General features: G+C 35.3%; 1 pseudogene; it reads left to right on the forward strand.

The window, feature by feature from the left end:
- Window positions 1-1,092: 1,092 nt before the first annotated feature.
- LOC118840151 lies at window positions 1,093-8,974 on the forward strand (annotated as a pseudogene).
- The last annotated feature ends 9,734 nt before the right edge of the window (window positions 8,975-18,708 follow it).

Raw genomic sequence — 18,708 nt, forward strand, 5'->3', positions numbered from 1 at the left:
CAGGAAGAAATCAGTGCTATGAGGGAGAGACCAATTGTAGTCCAATGGTTGAGAGAAAAATAGATTACAAGGGTTTTAGAAGTGAATTCAAGGTAATTAATGAAAAGTTGAGGCAATGAATAAAAATCACCAATGTACCAATTGGATTATATTCAGCCTTTTACCAAAAATGTAAATCCTATATTTCACTAAACATATTCTCAGTATAATTTTCCCCAATTGTAAAAATTCAAAACCCAGTAACATATTATTCATAAGAAACACACTTGAAACAGAGACATACATAAATAATCAGCATTTCTACATATTACCAACAAAATCCAGCAGCAAGAGATAGAAAGGGAAATTGCATTTAAAATAACGGTGGATTATTTAAAATATTTTGGCATCTACCTGCCAAAACAAACCCAAAAACCATATGAAAACAATTACAAAACAATTTTCACATAAATAAAGACATATCTAAACATCTGGAGAAATATTAATTGCTCATGGGTAGGCCAAGTCAATATAATAAAAATAACAATTCTATTTAATTTACTTATTCACTGCCATACCAATAAAACTACCAAAATTATTTGATAGAGCTAGAAAAAAATTACAAAATTCAACCAAAACAAGTTACTGGAGCAAAATCTATTATATTTGAGCTGAAGTTAAAAAGGCAGGGGTAAGTTGGTTTGAAATGCAAGATGGGGGCAGTGGGAGGGCCACAAGGAATACCTGAGCCCATGAAGGCAGTTATAGCAGGTGATCCAGGCACCGACGGAACAGTGGCCTCTCAAGGAAAAGGTGCATGGATAATTTGGTATTTGTGGTTAGTAATGGCTGGAGCTAAACTCCTCTAACTTTATGGCATTTTCTACTTCTTTGAAGGATAGAGTAGTGGAGAAGATATGGTAAGAGACTGGATTTCAGCAACTCAGCTTTGCAAGTACCAACTACAAGCTCTTTTCTTGATCGCACTATGAAAAAGTTGCAAATGGGATGGACTTATAGAACCAAAAGCCATTTTTTCAAATGAATATAACTGAAGGTGTTTGATCTTGATTGCTTTCTAATCACAGTTGAAATTTCTTTCTCAGAACTAGAATGGCAAGCAAAACAAAATCAACAACATCTTGCATGGTCTTTGCAAGTGAGCAGGATCTGCACCTGGAACTGATATCAGACTTGGATGAAGGTCCCCTGTGTTTACACCAATAGAAAATGCAGCAGCAGAAAGTGTTCAAGAACTTGTAGATTCTGACAATCAACACAGTAAAAAAACGGTGAAGGTGGATATGAATGTAAATATTGCACTTTTCGAACACCAGATCTTAACATATTTACCTTTCATGTAGATTCAAAGCATTCCAATATAGTGTTAGATTTATCTTATGTTTATGTTGAATGTAATTTTCTTACTGAAAGATATGATGCATTTTTGAGCATAACTTGAAATATCATCCTGGAGAAGAGAATTTTAAGCTAATCATGGTGAAATGAAATAATCAGACAATCTTTGAGCAAACAATTAATGATCTGACTTTTGATGGTAATTTTGTTGAAGAGAAGAAGTCAGATGAGGTAGAACCTACAGAAACTCCCTCATCAGGGATTTCTGCCAGCAAAATTCCTACAATGAAAGCGATGAAAAATAAAGTTGAGAATAAGTGGATTTCAGTTTTCTGTAACTCTGTAAGACATTCTAGAAGAGAAAAAGAATGATACTAAATCAGGTCACAAAGAAATGGCCAAAAGTCCAACTCCATCATCATCATCATCATCATCATCATCTTAGTCTAATACAAATACTCCTATTGTAAATAGTATACACCCACATACCACAAACACAGCAGTTACCCCAGCAGCGTTCTTCAACTTAAGCTAGCACAGGTGATAACAGCAGCCATATCAGCTCATCAGAATTCAAATTTGATTCCAAAGGTTTTAATCCCTCTTAATAGCATTCCCCACCTATAATGCTGCTATGGAAAATAATCCCCTTTTGCTCAATACCTACAACAAATTCCCTTATCCAGCAATGTCTGAAATTACAGTTCTATGCGCTCAAACAAAATATGCAGAGGAACAGATCAACATATGGTTTTCAGCCAAATGCCTGAGCCATGGTGTTAGTTGGACTCCAAAAGAAGTAGAGGAGGCAAGGAGTAAACCATTCAGTGTCATGATGCATACTGTACCACAAACAATAACAGTGATTCCTATACACATTTCAGCAGTTAGTAATGGTTTACCTTCCACTTTATATACATGACAAATAGTTGCTCCACCAGATCTGGTCCTTATGGTACCTGGTACTAACCAGTTGTCAGTAATGATACTTATAGCTTTGTCAATTGCAGGAGTTCCAAATCAAACTCATTTGCAGAAAAGTCAGGTGCAAAATGCTCAGCCTATGACAGAAACAAACCAGGAGCTGCAACTCCAGCCCCATTCCCAACTCTTCAGTTAATTGAGCATGAAACTCTGTTGGTGAATCCCAATTCATTTCATATCCAGGCCAAAAAAAAACAGCTGGCAGAATTGAAAGTTAGGTACCTTAAATAAGTTTCTTCATGATTCAGATGTGATCAGGCTTCCAAAAATAATGCACTTGACTAAAGGCAAGATCAAAAAGTGCTTTAGTGACAGAAGCCATAATCAGAGAAAGTCCAAGAGTAATCAGTATATCAATCTCAACAGCAAAGCTTATACCACTATCATTATAGAACTTAGTGACAAGACTGCAGAATCCCCAACAATTTTTGCTCCACAACCTAAACAACTGGGGAATTCTTTCCCTAACTTTACTCTATAAAAATTTATTTATTTAAAAAAAATTATTTATTAATTTTTAGTTTTCAACATTTACTTTTATAAAATTTTGAGTTCTAAATTTTCACCCTCCTACCTTTCTCCCTTTCCCAAGATGGCCTGAAATCTGATATAGGCTATACATGTACAATTATATTACACATATTTCCACATTAGTTATGTTGTGAAAAAAGAATCAGAATGATAGGGAAAACCATGAGAAAGAAAAAAAAGAGAAAATTGTGTGCTTTGATCTTCATTCTGACTCTACAGTTCTTTCTCTGGAAGTGGATAGCATTGTCCATTAGTCTTTTGGAATTGTCTTAGATCATTGCATTGCTTAGAAGTGCAAAGTCTATCAAAGTTGGTCTCGGCACAATATTGCTGTTACTGTGTATAATGTTCTCCTGGTTCTGCTGACTTCATTCAGCATCAGTTCATGTAAGCCTTTCCAGGTTTTTCTGAAATCAGCCTGCTCATCATTTCTCATGGAACCATAGTATTCAATTACATTCATATGCCACAACTTGTTCAGCCGTTCTCTCAATTGATGGCTATCCCCTCAATTTCCAATTCTTTGACACCATAAAAAGAGCTGCTATAAATATTTTTGTACATGCGGGTCCTTTTCCCTTTTTTTGATCTCTTTGGGATTCAGACCTAGTAGTGGTATTACTGGAAAAAAGGGTATTCACAGTTTGGTTGCCCTTTGGGCATAGTTCCAAATTGCTCTCCAGAATAGTTGAATCAGTTCTCAACTCTACCAACAGTGCATTAGTGTTCCAACTTTCCCACATCTTCTCCAGCATTTATCATTTTCCTGTTTTGACATATTAGTCAATCAGATATGTGTGATGTAGTACCTCAGAGTTGTTTTCATTTGCATTTCTCTAATAGTAATTTAGATAATTTTTTCATCTGAAAACTGCCTTTTCATATCCTTTCACCATTTGTCAATTTGGGCATGGCTTGTAGTCTCATTAATTTGACTCAGTTCTACATATTCCCCTGACTGTGCTAAGGTGCATGGGGGATCCTGGTGTTGGTGTTTGCTTGCTCCACAACCCTAGGGCTCAGGACCTTGCTGCTGGCTTGCTTTTACCCAAGTGAGACAGATCTTTTTTGCTGATCCTCCAAGTTTTCCAGGCTGAAAGATTGCTCAATCCCATGTTTTCATTGTCTCCACTGTTCCAGGATTTGTTCTGGGGGGCTATTTTATGGTTTTTCAGGAGTGAATATGGGAGGACAGCAAGTTACTGCTTACTCCACCATCTTGGCTCCTGTAAGTCCCTCTCCATGAAAATTTAAAGAGAAAACTTCAGAGCAGCTGCACATCTTCCAAGCAAGTTTCCTCAAAATACCAGAGAGAAATGGATGCCTGGTTTATAGAGAGAAAGGAATGAAAGCTTCAAAGGAAAAGAGAAATAGATGAAAGCAATGCAAAAAGTTCTAGAGAAGAAGCTGGAGAAGCAGCTTTGAGTTCTGGGAGCCAAGATGATAGAGTAAGCAGTAAATCACTGTAACTCTCCCATAATCACCTCCAAGCAACCATAAAATAGCACCCCAAAACAAATTCTGGAATAGCAGAACCAGCAAAAAGATGGAGTGAAGTAATCTTCTAGCCCAAGAAACTTTAACTATCAGTAAGAAAGGTCCATCTCACACAGGTAAAAGTGGAATGCATTCCAGGATAGGCAGCATCCCAGCAAACCAGCAGGAGATCCTCAGCCCCAGTGTGGTGGAGCAGGCAAATGCCAACACCAGGACCCCCCACATGCCTTAGCATAGCCAGGGGAACCCAAAGACTTCAACTTTTAGAACCACCACATGCTTCAGTGTAGCCCTAGGCAAACAGGTATCCTGAAGAGGCCAGATCTCCACTTCAGTGTAGCCACAGGGAAAGACAGAAACACCCCACTAAGCCTTGACACATGCCAGATCACCAACAGGACCCAGCTCAGCACCAGGTAAGATGATAGACCCTGACAGCCACCAACAGAGCCAGCCACACCCCACCACACCCCCTCAGCCCAGAACCAGACTTGAGAGTCCCCTGGGGGCCTCAGGATAACATCAGTGAAACAAAACAGCAAAATACCAGGTAAACAGCCAGGTCCTGCAGCCACTGGCACAAGAAGCCTGAGATAGTGCTATTTCCACTTAAGGTATAAAGCTCAATTTAAAAGAAAGGAAAAAGGCCAAAAAATATAAACAAAAACAACCCCCCCCCCCAAAAAAAAAAGGATCTAGAAAGTTATTATGGTGACAGAGAAGACAAACCTCAGACCCAAATGACAATGTCAAAACACCTATGGGCAGGCAAAACCCAAAGAAAAACAGAAAGTGGTGTTAAGCCCAAAAAGAACTCATGGAAGAACTCAAAAAGGAGTTTAAAAATCATACAAGAGAGGTAGAAGAAAAAATGGTAAAAGAAATTAGAGTGATACAAGAAAATTGTGAAAAAGAGTTAATAGCTTAGAAAACTGCTTAAAAACTAGAATTGCTCAAATGGAAAAGGAGATACCAAAATCCACTAAAGAAAACAACCCCTTAAAGAGTACAACTGGCTGAATAGAAAAGAAAGTATAATACCCAACTGAGGAAAACAACAACTTGAGAGTTAGAATTGAAGTGTAAGCTAATGATACTATGAAATGTCAAGAATCAATCAAACAAATTCAAAAGAACAAAGAAATAGAAGAAAATTTAAAATACCTCATGGGAAAAACAACTGACCTGGAAAATAGATCCAGGAGAGACTATAGCAGAATCATTGGACTACCTGAAAGCCAGAATCTAAAGGAGGATCTGGGCAAAGAAAACTGCCATGATGTCCTGGAACTAGAGGTCCACAGACCACCTCAGGAAAGAAATCACCCAATTAAACACTCCAAGAAACATTATAGCCAAATATCAGAACTATCAGGTCAAGGAAAAAATACTATAAGTGTCCAGAAAGAAACCTCATGGTATATGAGGTCAAAGGATCTGGACTACAACCAAGAATCACTTACTCAGCAAAAGTGGGCATAGTTCATCAAGGGAAAAAAATGGTCATTCAACAAAATAGAAAGATTTCAATGTTCCGTAAAGAGAAAAACAGAACTAAACAAAAAATATGACCTCCAATATCAAGACCGAAGAAAAGCATAAACAGGTAAAAAGGGGAAAGAAAACAAGGGATTCAATAGAGCTAACCTGTTTACATCCCTACATGAGAAGATTATACTTGTAACTCTTAAAAATAGTATCAGTAATAGTACAGATAGAAGAAGTATACATAGAGCATATGGGTACAAAGTGAATTTTAGGAAATGACATAAAAAGAAATTTAAGGAATGAGAAAGAGGAGTATAAAGGGTGCAGAAGGAAGGGAGAGGTATAGTGGGTAAATTATCTTACATGAAGAGGCAAGAAAGACCTATTACACTGGAGGGGAAGATTGGGGGTGGCGTAATGGGCATTGCTTGAACCTTACTTTCATCAGTATTGGCTCAAAGAGGGAATAATATACATAAGCAGTTGAATATAGAAACCTATCTTACCTGACAGGGAAGTAGGAGGGGAGGAGATTAAGTAAAGGGGGCTGACAGAAGGGAGGCTGATCTGGGGAGGTGGTGGACAGAAGCAAAACACTGGTGACAGGGGAAAGGGTGAAAAGAGAGAGCGCACAAACAGGAGGAAGAATAGGATAGAGGGAAATACACAAGTAATAATCACAGCTGTAATGTGATTAGGATAAAAGAGTGGATCAAAGATCAGAATCCTACAATATGTTGTTTATAAGAAACACACTTGAAGAAGAGAGATGCACAAAGTAAAGGTAAGGGGCTGGGGCAGAATTTATTAAGCTTTGTCTGTATTTAAAAAATTAAAAAAAGTGGGGGTAGCAATCCTGATTTCAAAGTAAAAGCAAAAATATACTTTAAAAAAAGATAAGGAAAGAAAATTTATCTTGCTAAAAGATACCATAGATAATGAAGCAATATCAATACTAAACATATATGCACCATATGGCATAGCATCCCAATCTTAAAGGAAAAGTAAATCGAATTAGAGGAAGAAATAGGGAGCAAAACAATACTAGTGGAAGACATCAACTGCCTCCTCTAAGAACTTGATAAATCAAACCATAAAATAAGCAAGTAAGAAACTAAGGAAGTAAATAGAGTATTATAAAAGTTAGATATGACAGACCTTTGGCATGATTTAGACATAAATGGTGACAGAGCAAGGAATAGTCTACCCATCAGATCTTTGGGGAGGGGAAGAATTTATGATTAAACAAGATATATAGAGCATTAACAAATGTAAAATAAATAATTTTTATTATCTTAAAAAACTTTAGTACAAACAAAACCAATGCAAACAAAATTAGAAGGAAAGCAGAAATGTAAGAAACAATGTTTACAGCAAATGTCTCTGATAAAGGCCTCATTTCACAAATATATGGAGAACTGTGTCAACTTTATGAGAATAAAAGCCATCCCCAAATTGATAAATGGTCAAAGGGTATGAAAAGGCAGTTTTCAGATGAAGAAATCAAAGCTATCTATAGTCATATGAAAAAAATGCTCTAAATCACTATGATTGGAGAAATGTAAACTAACACAACTCTGAGGTACCATGTCACAGCTATCACATTGGCTCATATAACAGAAAAGGCAACTGATTAATGCTGGTGAAGATGTGGGAAAATTGGAACACTAATGCACTGTTGGTGGAGTTGAGGACCTGATCCGACCATTTTGGAGAGCAATTTGTAACTATGTTCAACAGGCTATTAAATTGTGTATTCCCTTTTATTCAGCAATACCACTACTAGGTCTGTGTCACAAAGAGATCATAAAAAAGAGAAAAGGACCCACATATACAAAAATACTTATAGCAGCTCTTTTTGTTTTGTCAAATTGGAAATTGAGGGGATGCCCATCAATAGGGGAATGGCTAAACAAGTTGTGGTATATGAATATAACGAAATACTATTGTACAATAAAAATAATGAACAGGTAGATTTCAGAAAAAAAACTTGGAAAGACTTGTACAAACTGATGCAAAGTGAAATAAACAGAAATGGTAAGACATTGTACACAGTATCAGCAACATTGTATGATGATCAACTATGAATGACCCAGCTCTTCTCAGGAACAAAATGATCCAAGACAAGTACAAAGGACTCACAAAGGAAAATACTATCCATGTACAGATAAAGAAGCGATGAACTGTCAATGCAAATTGAACCATATTTTCTCACTTATTCTTTCTCATGACGTTTTCCCCCTTTCTTCTTTCACAACTGTGACTAATATGGAAATATTTTTATATGACAGCACATGTATAAACTATATCCAACTGCCTGCCATTTTCAGAAGAGTGTATGGAGGGAGGGATAAAAATTCAGAATTCAAAATCTTGTAAATAATGAGTGCTAAAATTTTTCTTGACACATAACTGGTGGGGGAGTAATATGCTATTTTTAACAAAGAAGATTGATCTTCTCCTCAAGATGACTCTGCAACACCTAAGTCAGTGACTATCACAAGAAAATGTAAAAATTCACCAGAGCAGTTGCACATACTTAAAAGTTCATTTGTTCAAATGCAGTGGCCATAGCCAGAGGAATATAACAAGCTGGCTGAGGAAACTGGGATTGCTAGAACAGATATTGTTAGTTGGTTTGGGGATACACCATATGTTTGGAAAAATAAAAATTTAAAATGGTACTGTTACTATTAGAGTTCCAGTTCAAATAGTAAGAATGGAAAGGTTTCCTTTAGGAGAAGGGGGAGAGAACAGCCAAAGAGAAGAGGAAGGGGAAACCTTAGGGGTGGCAAAGAGGAAGCAAAAAGATAAAGAAATGGGACTGTGGACTATCACTTAAAAATTTAAAACTGGAACTACAATGCTTAAGGATTATTACATGAAGCACAAATTTCTTAATGAGAAAGATCTTGATGAACTTGTTGCTAAATCATATATTGGTCATAAGCAGTTCAGAGAGTGGTTTGCAGAAAAACAAAGATCTGAGTTAGGAATAGATCTGTTTGAGGGGAATGAAGATGATCATGAGATAATAAATGATCAGAAAAAGGATGATGAACAAACCAATGAAAGTGACAGCTGGAAACCGCCACAGCATGTTAAGTGGAAACTCTCTAAATCAGATGATTAAAATTCTCATGTATTTCCTTTATAGTTGTCTACAGTGGTTAAGTAAACTTAGTTCTTGAAATGAAGATATCTGATTTCCTGTGAATGGGTGCAATCTTTTATGAAGCCAAGAATATTTTTTGACATACACACATTCTCGTAACATAGGAGTGAATACTTGAAAGGAATGGAACTTAGCATTGTGCCAAAGTTAAACCACTGGAGTTGGCAGAAGTTCTGCATTGTAAATAGAATACTAATTAAAAGACAACTTGTAAAAATTCAGGTTTTAATACAGTACATTTTAATTCCAATACAGCATGGACACATTCTGTTTCTTAGGCTTTTTTGAGGGAATTAAGTGACCACTAGATTTTATCATCTTATAATTTTGTTCCATTTAATATTGTTATGCTCTAATAAGATGAGCTTTATTGCCTATGTTCTCTGATATGTGATTAAGCTTATAGCTTTGAATGAGCACACGCTTTACAGAGTAAAAATTCTTAGAAACAGTAAAAATATTTTAAAAACCCTGACATTTCTGTTTCTTATTTATCAGGCCCTGCACTAATGTTGAATGTTGTGCATGTGCTTGTACAACTTAAACCTAAATGAAAATGCATTATATATATAACTTTTGGAACCCTAATCCATAGGCCCCATGTGATTGGCTTTTCCAGGTTGAAGACATCATTGGATGCTATTATTATTATCTGTAATACTACTATTTCTACTTTACTATAAGGCTGATTTTGCTTTTCATTCAACTGAAGATAATGATGTACTGAATAAGGGGGAAAGCCAGCATCAAAACTTACAGAGAGAATCTCTGAAATAAATTTTGTACCAAAAATGTGAAAAACAAACAAAAAAGGCAGGATATCAATCATGATGTCAGATAAAGCAAAACCAAAAAAAAGTCCTAATTAAAAGAGAGGCAGGGAAACTACATTGTGCTAAAATGTACCCTAGAAAATGAAGTAATATCAGTACTAAACATTAATGTATTAAATGGCATGCCATCCAACTTCTTAAAGGAAAAGATAAATGAGTTACAGGAGAAAATAGTAAAACTATACTCATGGGGGACCTCAACTTTCCCCTCTCAGAACTAGATAAATCTAACAACAAAATGAATAAGAATGAAATCAGGGATATTAATCTTAGAAAAGTTAGATAAAATAAGCTTCTGCAACAACAATTACATTAAATAAAGGACTGTGGAAACAGAGATTAAAAATTAATTGGAAACTAAATAATTTAATCCCAAAGAATGAGTGGGTCAAAGAACAAATCCTAGAGGAGAAAAGAATAATTTAATTAAAGGGATTGACATCAATGAGACAACATAACAAAATTTTGGGGTGAAACCCAAAAGCAGGACTTAGGGGAAAATTTATATCTGTAAACACTTACATCAATAAAACAGAGAGAGAACAGATCTATGAATTGGGAACACAATTTAAAAAATTAGAAAAAGAACAAATTAAAAATCTCCAATTAAACAATAAAATGGAAAGCTTAAAAATCAAAGGAGAGATTAATAAGGTTGAAAGTAAAAAGAAACACATTGATCTTATAAATAAAACTACAAGTTGGTTTTATGGTGGGGGGGAGAATATAATAGCTAGGGGGTGGAGACAAGATGGCAGAGTAAAAGCAGCGACCTACTTGAGCTCTCCCCTAAACCCCTCCAAATGCCTATTAAAATGACTCTAAGCAAAATCCAGAACAGCACAACCCACAAAATGACAGAGTGAAACAAATCTCCAGCCCAAGACAAACTGAAAGATGATGGGAAAGGTTCTGTTGCACCCACCTGGGAGCAGAGCACAGTCCAACTTGAACCACATCAGCACAGATCTGGTTGGAGCAAGCCTTAGGGCACTGACCAGGTAGGATTTGTACCTGGAATGCAGGGTTGGTTCAATGTTAGGAAAATTGTCAGTATAATTGACCATATTAATAATGAAACCAACAGGAATCATATGATTATTTCAATAGATGCAAAAGACTTTGATGAAATACAGCACCCATTCTTATTCAAAACACTAGAAGGTATAGGAATAAATGAAGTGAACCTTAAAATGATAAGTAATATTTATCTTAAACCATCACTAAGAAATATCTGTAATGAGGATAAGCTATAAGCCTTTCCAATACAAACAGGAGTAAAGCAAGGATGGCCGTTATCACATCTATTAGTTAATATTGCACTAGAAATGTTAGCTATAGCAATAAGAGAAGAAAAATCAAAGGAATTAGAATAGGCAATGAAGAAACAAAATTATCACTCTTTACAGATGATATGATGTTATATTTAGAAAATCCTAGAAATAAATTAAAACTATTTGAAATTATTAACAACTTAAGCAAAATAGCAGAATACAAAATAAACCCCCAGAAATCATCAGCATTTCTATATATTACCAACAAAGTCCAGCAGCAAGAGATAAGTAAAATTCCATTTAAAATAACTTTAGATAATATAAAATACTTGGGAGTCTACCTTCCAAGACAAACCCAGGAACTATATGCACACAACTATAAAACAATTTTCACACAAATAAATTCAGATCTAAGCAACTGGAAAAGTATTAGTTGTTCATGGATAGCTTAAGCCAATGTAATAAAAATGATAATTTTGCCCAAACTAATTTATTCATTTCCATACCAATCAAACTACCAAAATTATTTTATAGAGTTAGAATAAAATAATAACAAAATTCATCTGAAAGAACAAAAGCTCAAGGATATCAAGGGAATAAATGAAAAAAATGTGAAAGAAGGTGGTCAAACTGTACCAGATCTCACACTGTATTATAAAACTGTAATTATCAAAACTATCTGGTACTAGCTAAGAGAGTGGTGGATCACTGGAATAGATTAGGTACAAATTTTATTACAGTAAATGACCACAGTAGTCTAGTATATGATAAACTCAAAGATCCAAGCTTTCAGAACAAAATTTCATTATTTGATAAAAATGACTGGAAAAACTTGAAAACATTATGGCAGAAACTAGGAACAGACTGACAGCTCACACTTTATGCTGAAATAAAGTCAAAATGGGCACATGATTTATATGTAAATAGTGATATAAGCAAATTAGGAGATCATGGAATAGTTTATTTGTCAGATCTGTGAACAAAGGAAGAATTTAGGATGAAAGAAAATATAAAGAGCATTACAAAATGCAAAATACATATTGATTGTACAAAATTAAAAAGTTTTTGCACAACAAAACCAGTGCTACCAAAATTATGAGGAAAGAACAAAAATGGGGTGGGGCATTTGCAACAAGTATCTCTGATAAAGTCTTCATTTCTCAAATATATAGAGAACATGAGAAAGTATTTGTAAAAAATGTTTAGCACAGTGCCTGGCATGTAGTAGGTGTTACATAAATGTTTACTGTCTTCTCCTTCCTTCCCCTTTTCTCCCTCAATCTGATCCTTACACAAATGCTCTCTGTGTGCCATGATTAACTCCTTATGTATTTTTATAATTTTCTCATATGAGTATAACTTTATAATAGATAATGCTATTTTGTTCTTTTAAACTAAAAAAACCCAGCTATATTCATCTGAGCCAAATTATAGTCCTGATCCCAATCCCACCAGTTTTTGATGATACCTATGAAGTCAAACTCATCTGGGATTGAAACTTTTGATCACCTTGTTAATACGTATTTGTACAGATCCAGGGACATAGGTTTTCATTGTTCTCTTAGAAATGGTATTCTATGAATTTCTCATTCTCTTTTTTTCTTCTCCCTTTTCCTCTGTTTTACCTACTACATTCTCCAGCAAAGGATTTTAACTTGGCATCTGTGATGTGTGTGTGTGTGTGTGTGTGTGTGTATGTATGTATGTATGTATATATATGTGTATATATCTATATATGCATACAGGTATTAGTATGACTGTTTCAATACAATTGGTATCTATTGCAATGCTATGTATTTTGCTTTATGTACTTAGAAACTTTATTCTGAAAAGATCTATGATATTGATTTCACAGATATACATATGAAGTTTTTTTTCCTTTCTTTTAAGTTGAAATCTCCCTGAAGAAGATTTGCAATATTCCACGAAAAAATGTATATTTTACTGTCCCTCATTAGGAACAGTCTATTCCTGTTAAGCCATGGTATAAAAATCTAAATCTTGTCAGCCTTAGCCAACTCTTTGATTTCCATATTTCTTTTTCTTTCTCAATAAAGGCTGTTAGCAAGGCTACTTTCAAAAACATAGTCTTCTTCTATATATATTTTATGAGTTTCCAGGAATTACACTCTTATAGCTTTGGAAAAGAAATTGTAGCTAACATCTTACAGTCTACATGTTTCATTTTCCCTAAAAAGATGTAATTGTAAATTTATTAAGCTTAGAGAATTAAAATACCATTTAATTATGTTGAGGAAATTTTAGGTGCATATATATGTTCCACAGTGTTTATCAAAGTAAAAATTAGCTCAAATAATTTAACAATTTCTTACAGTAAGTCATACCCACTGCTTTATGGAAGAAAAATAATACAGAATGGATATGAATGGGTCAAAAATTCATGAAAGTGAAAAGAAAAACACAAAGAGATAGACTGTTGGGGGGGGGGGTTGAAACAAGTGAGTGTCTAACACCTACAGTGAAAATGCTTGCAAAAAGACAGGAATATGGAATAGAAATTGGACCTGTGATTCCACTGACATTGAGAACTCTTGGTTGAGGAAACTGCTTCTACCAATACAGGTAGGCACAGCATAACAGAATAATGACACTTTTTCCCAATATTTCATTGGATCATTTCTACTGGGGTGCATTGGCACTCCTGATTAGGCAAGAAAAAAGGAAGAGAATTCTGAATCCTCACAACCTTCGGAAAAAATTGAAAGTGGTCTGAAAATTTGGAAAGAAATATGCCCTTTTTGTATCTCTTCAGGTGAAAGAAACAACAAAAGAAAAACAAGGATGATGTTGTCTTTCCTAAAAACAAAACTGAGAGAGGAAAAAAAAAAAGAAGATAAATTTGTTAAGATGCATCACTAGCAATAATACAGAGGGGGAAAATGTCTCTTCTTTGGTACCTATTTTTATTACTTTTTTCAAATTGAAGAATCCATGAGTATAATGGTCACCTCTTATTTTTCTATAGAATTGATATAAAGAGTATATTTCTACATATATACATATGAGAGGCAGCGTGTTTTGGACAGAGAGCTAGCCCAAGAGTCAAATAGAACCATGGTCAATTTTCAACTCTAACACATACTAACTGTGTGATTCTAGGCAAGTAGTTTAACATCTTAGTGTAACAACAATGTTGCCAACAGCTGCTGTGGGGTTGTAAGGCCAGTAACCTCACCAGGCAAAAGGGCTGCTAGAACAAGTTCTTTGATCTGCTTTTCTAAGGAAAGCAACTTAAAGTGGTTTATAATCTCACTTTAATCAAACATACATATATCATTCACTTAGTTCAGGGGAAAAAGTAGGCACCTTGAACTTCAGAGCAAATACGAACAGAAATTACAAACAGGGAAAATATAAACAGAGCAAATAACACAAATCAACAGACAGGCTTCTAGCTGTCTGACCAAAGCTATACATACATAGTTACCAGAGAGAGAAGCACCAACATCTCAGTTTTCAAAGCCAGGGGGCTCCTTAATGGCTACCCAGAGTCTCTTCACCAATACTCTTCCAATGAGTGAGCCCCAAACAAAATGCTAACTTCACAGTATATATACACTTCTTCAAGGTCAGAGCACTTCATACCTCTTGAGGGTTTCACACTTCTCAAGGGCTTCACACCTCCAGTGACCTAATTAGCAAAAGGGTGTCGACCTTTCCACAAACAAAGGCAAGACTCAATCAAAGGCATTAGATTGTCTTAGTGCTGAGAAGTACTCTGAAACAAAAGACAACAAAAAGTCCCACTTTGCTTTCCCTTAAACTCAGTTTCTCCAAACAACTCCACAAAATATAATTTGAAAAGAAGCTACCAATCTACAGTTCTTCACAAGGGGCTCCCCACACTATCAAAATCACAATTCTATTTAGAAAATCTATAATTATATCTATATATATAATTTTTATTCATATATATTTTTATTTCTTTTTTATTTTTGCAAACACTTATTCTCTACACAAGGAAGACAAATTGTTGAATATTACATCCTTACATAGAAATCTTCTGTGAGAATCATCCTAATTTACTATGGAAGGTAGTTTGGGTTAGGGAAAGAACCCCTATTGGGACTTTTGTAGATTGGATTCTGACAAGTTTTAGATCAGGTAATTTCTAGAATTTTTTCTGGGGAAAGTTTGGTTCCAGAACTATCAATTTATGTATCTTTGTATTAACTTATGTATCTTTGGGATTAATCAAGAAGCAAAATAGTCAGGCCTATGGTCAGTTATCTTGAAGAGACTGATGGTGCATTCAGAAAAACTCCATTGTGACCTTTATGGGACTTTTCCAAACTCTGGTTTAGAGATTTAACATCAATTTCTCTATACCTTTCTGCCCTACACAAAGGTACAGGTGGTATTTGATTTGTAATTGTTAGTTAATACATTGCAACAAAAGTATAGTGAAATTATAGAACAGTAGTAGAGATGAATGGATTTCTTGGTGGAAGAACATCTGTGAAGAACTCAGCCACATGAGAACTAATGAGGTCAGAAGGAATGTAGAAGTAGATGTACAAAGGCAGGTTTTCTGTGGACTCCATCACTGTGACTTCTCTGTTTTGGTATCTCTGACTCTGTTTCCCTCTATCACTATCTCTATATTTATCTCATATAAATCTATCTATATCTATATCTATCTATGCCTATAACTATCATGTATCTATCTCTAACTAGGTAAATATTTCTTTCAAACATAAGATGTTTTAAGTACACACAGATTACAAATATCATATGTGGGGAGGAGAGGGAGAAGGTGAGATGAATGATAATTTTCTTTCTCCATAAAGAAGTACATGTATAAAAAGTCCTTTAGCATTATATCAACCTACTTTCTATCCTTCTTCTCCCCCTCCCCTCTCTCCCACCTTTCCAATAACAAAAAGGGCTCATTCTTTCATTCTATCTTCCTTTCTCTTCCAAAATGCTTTCAGAAAAACCATCTGCCCTCTGATACTTAGCTACAACTCTAGCAGTTTAATGGGTTTTGTTTTGCAGTCTTGGCTTCAAGAAAACTTCCACATTTGCTACTAAAAAAAGGTTGCTGACAAAAATGCATGACAATTTAGTCTGGATAAAGGCAGCAAAATTAGTCCCATTAACTTCAATGGCAATTGAATAGCCATTTGGGGAATCTTGCCAGAGTGAGGATTATTGTAGTCAAATTTAAGGTGCATGCCATAAGTATATCTGGGAGTATAATTTGGCCTGAAGTTGTTCAGTGTAGCCTGTTAGTCACATCTAAATGTCTGTTTTCATAGTATGAAGACACAATAAAAATAACTGCAAGAACAATTAAATACCAATTCAAGATGCCCTGGAGAACTTCCTTTGGTGGAAAGATTATTTAAAGTAAGCATAGCCCCCATCAAGTAAGTCAATGATTGTATAATGTTAATGGAAAGGCCACATTTAAATATTTTCCTAGAACATGGCAAGGGTATCCCAGGAGTACTAGAAGTTTGCCTGGCTGCACAGAAATTCTCTGTTTATAAAAAGTTTTGTAAGCTATATACTATTTTGAATGCATTTAAGGAAACTTGCTATTTAAAGGAATCCTTTGTTGGATCCTTACATAAAGTGATCACTTTCAATATATCTTTTGTATAAACACAAATTTTTAAATGTGCTTCACATATTACAAAGTACATTTTATTTTTCTACTTAGATTTCTGAAGCAAACTTAACCACTCACATTCAGGAGTCACAGGAATTAATGCTAGAAAACCAGATCAAGATAAAGGCTCTTAAGGGAATGAGGAAGCTTTCTGTGTCCAGCAATCCTCATTTACTGCCTTCTGAGGAATCATGATTAGGGAAATAGAAGCACCAATGCAGGAATTAGGAAGCATAAAAAAGTTTAAAGCCCACTAACCCAGGGGCCAAAAGATTGCCTTTAATTAGCTGCATGACTTGGCAAACAATTTAACCTCTACAAGCCTGTTTCATCAACTTTAAAGTTAGGGGATTGAATTAAAAATACTCAAGCTATTTTCAAACTCTGACATATTATGAATGTACCACACAAAGCCTTCTCACTTCTGTAATCATGCATTACTTGGGTTTGTTGTGGGGTATTGTGGGTGAAAGATGAAATGACTGAGGAAGACAAAGTTTCAGTCCTCCAAGAGTATTGATTTATTAAGCAATGCGTGCCAACTGCCTAACAAATTGTGATTGGACCTCTTCAGTTTAGGCCTAGACCCCAAATACGGGGAGACACAGACTTTTATACATTGAAAACAAACAAACAAGGCCAATTATTTAAAAAGAAAAAATACATTAGGTCACCTAATTTTTAATTAGAGGAAAGATTAATTGGGAGGGGGAGAACAAACAGGTCTAATTCCCTGAATTCAGAAAAAAAGGTGTTCCACTCCCCACCCCAAGTATCTGTAAACAATCAAAGGAACAAGGAAACAGTAACTGATTGATCAGTATAGGGCCAGTTTTCAGTTAAGACATATGAATTGCTTGAGTTATACAATTTTGAGAAAACTCTTTGCATCAATCTTTAGATCTGACTAGGTCTCTGATCAGCATAACCTAGGTCCTTAGTTAAGGATCACTAAACATCAGGGAGAGGTGGTCTATTTTTGCAGCTATGTAGGGCTAGGCTCAAACAATGCAACAAGATTTTCTCCCAATTCCCACAATTGAACAACGTTTTCTCATAAGACAGAAATTTGACTATATCCATAATGGAATAGAAAAGGAACTGAGTTAGCTCCAGAATTGAGTCACAAGATGGAGTCAGTGTGATTGACTCAATTCTCACAATTTACCGCTTGATGTTGCAATCCTCTGAATTTCCTCAGAGGACAATATATGGTGTAAACCTCCTTATCGGACCTATTCTATAGAGTCTACTTACCAAATAGGCAAGATTCATAAATCAAATTGCAAAATATTTAATAGGGACAGTATAACCTTGTAAATAATAAGTAAAAGTCAGACAATATAATGACATATTGCTCTGATCATCAGAACTATCAAGTTATTCAAGAAATCTATGTAAGTAAATGAACTAAATATAGAACAGATCGGCAAGGTATAGTGTATTGACAAGAAGTTTGGCTTCAATAAGGCAGGGATCTGATGACATTGAAACTTTATCTATCTCCCAGTGTTTAATGGATGTCTATGGTGTGCAATTGAACTTAACTGAAAGGATGAAGTTGTGGGACAAAATGTGATGACAAAAAAGATTCCACTTAAAGCTGCTTCTCCCTAAAACCATCTCAGGAACAGCAAGAATATATGCTGAAGGAAACTAAAGATCAACAAGCAAAATAGAAGAATGAAGAGAATGCAGATTTAGGTAGGCCTCTCGAGTACTGTCTGGGAAATGACAAAATGACAAAGAACCACACAACGGCCAATCCAGGTCTTCTCTGAGACAGTGCAGAATTGGAGGGACAGAGAGCAAACTATTGACCGTTATAACCCTGATTCTTTGCTGAGCCAGTTTGGAGAGGGATGAGGTTCATGAATGACTTAGGGTCGAAAATCCAATATGATGTCTAGATAAGTCTTTAAATTTTCCATATTATAAGCTCCAAGACAT

This window comes from Trichosurus vulpecula, chromosome 2, assembly GCF_011100635.1.
Source record: "Trichosurus vulpecula isolate mTriVul1 chromosome 2, mTriVul1.pri, whole genome shotgun sequence".
In the NCBI taxonomy this organism is placed as follows: domain Eukaryota; kingdom Metazoa; phylum Chordata; class Mammalia; order Diprotodontia; family Phalangeridae; genus Trichosurus; species Trichosurus vulpecula.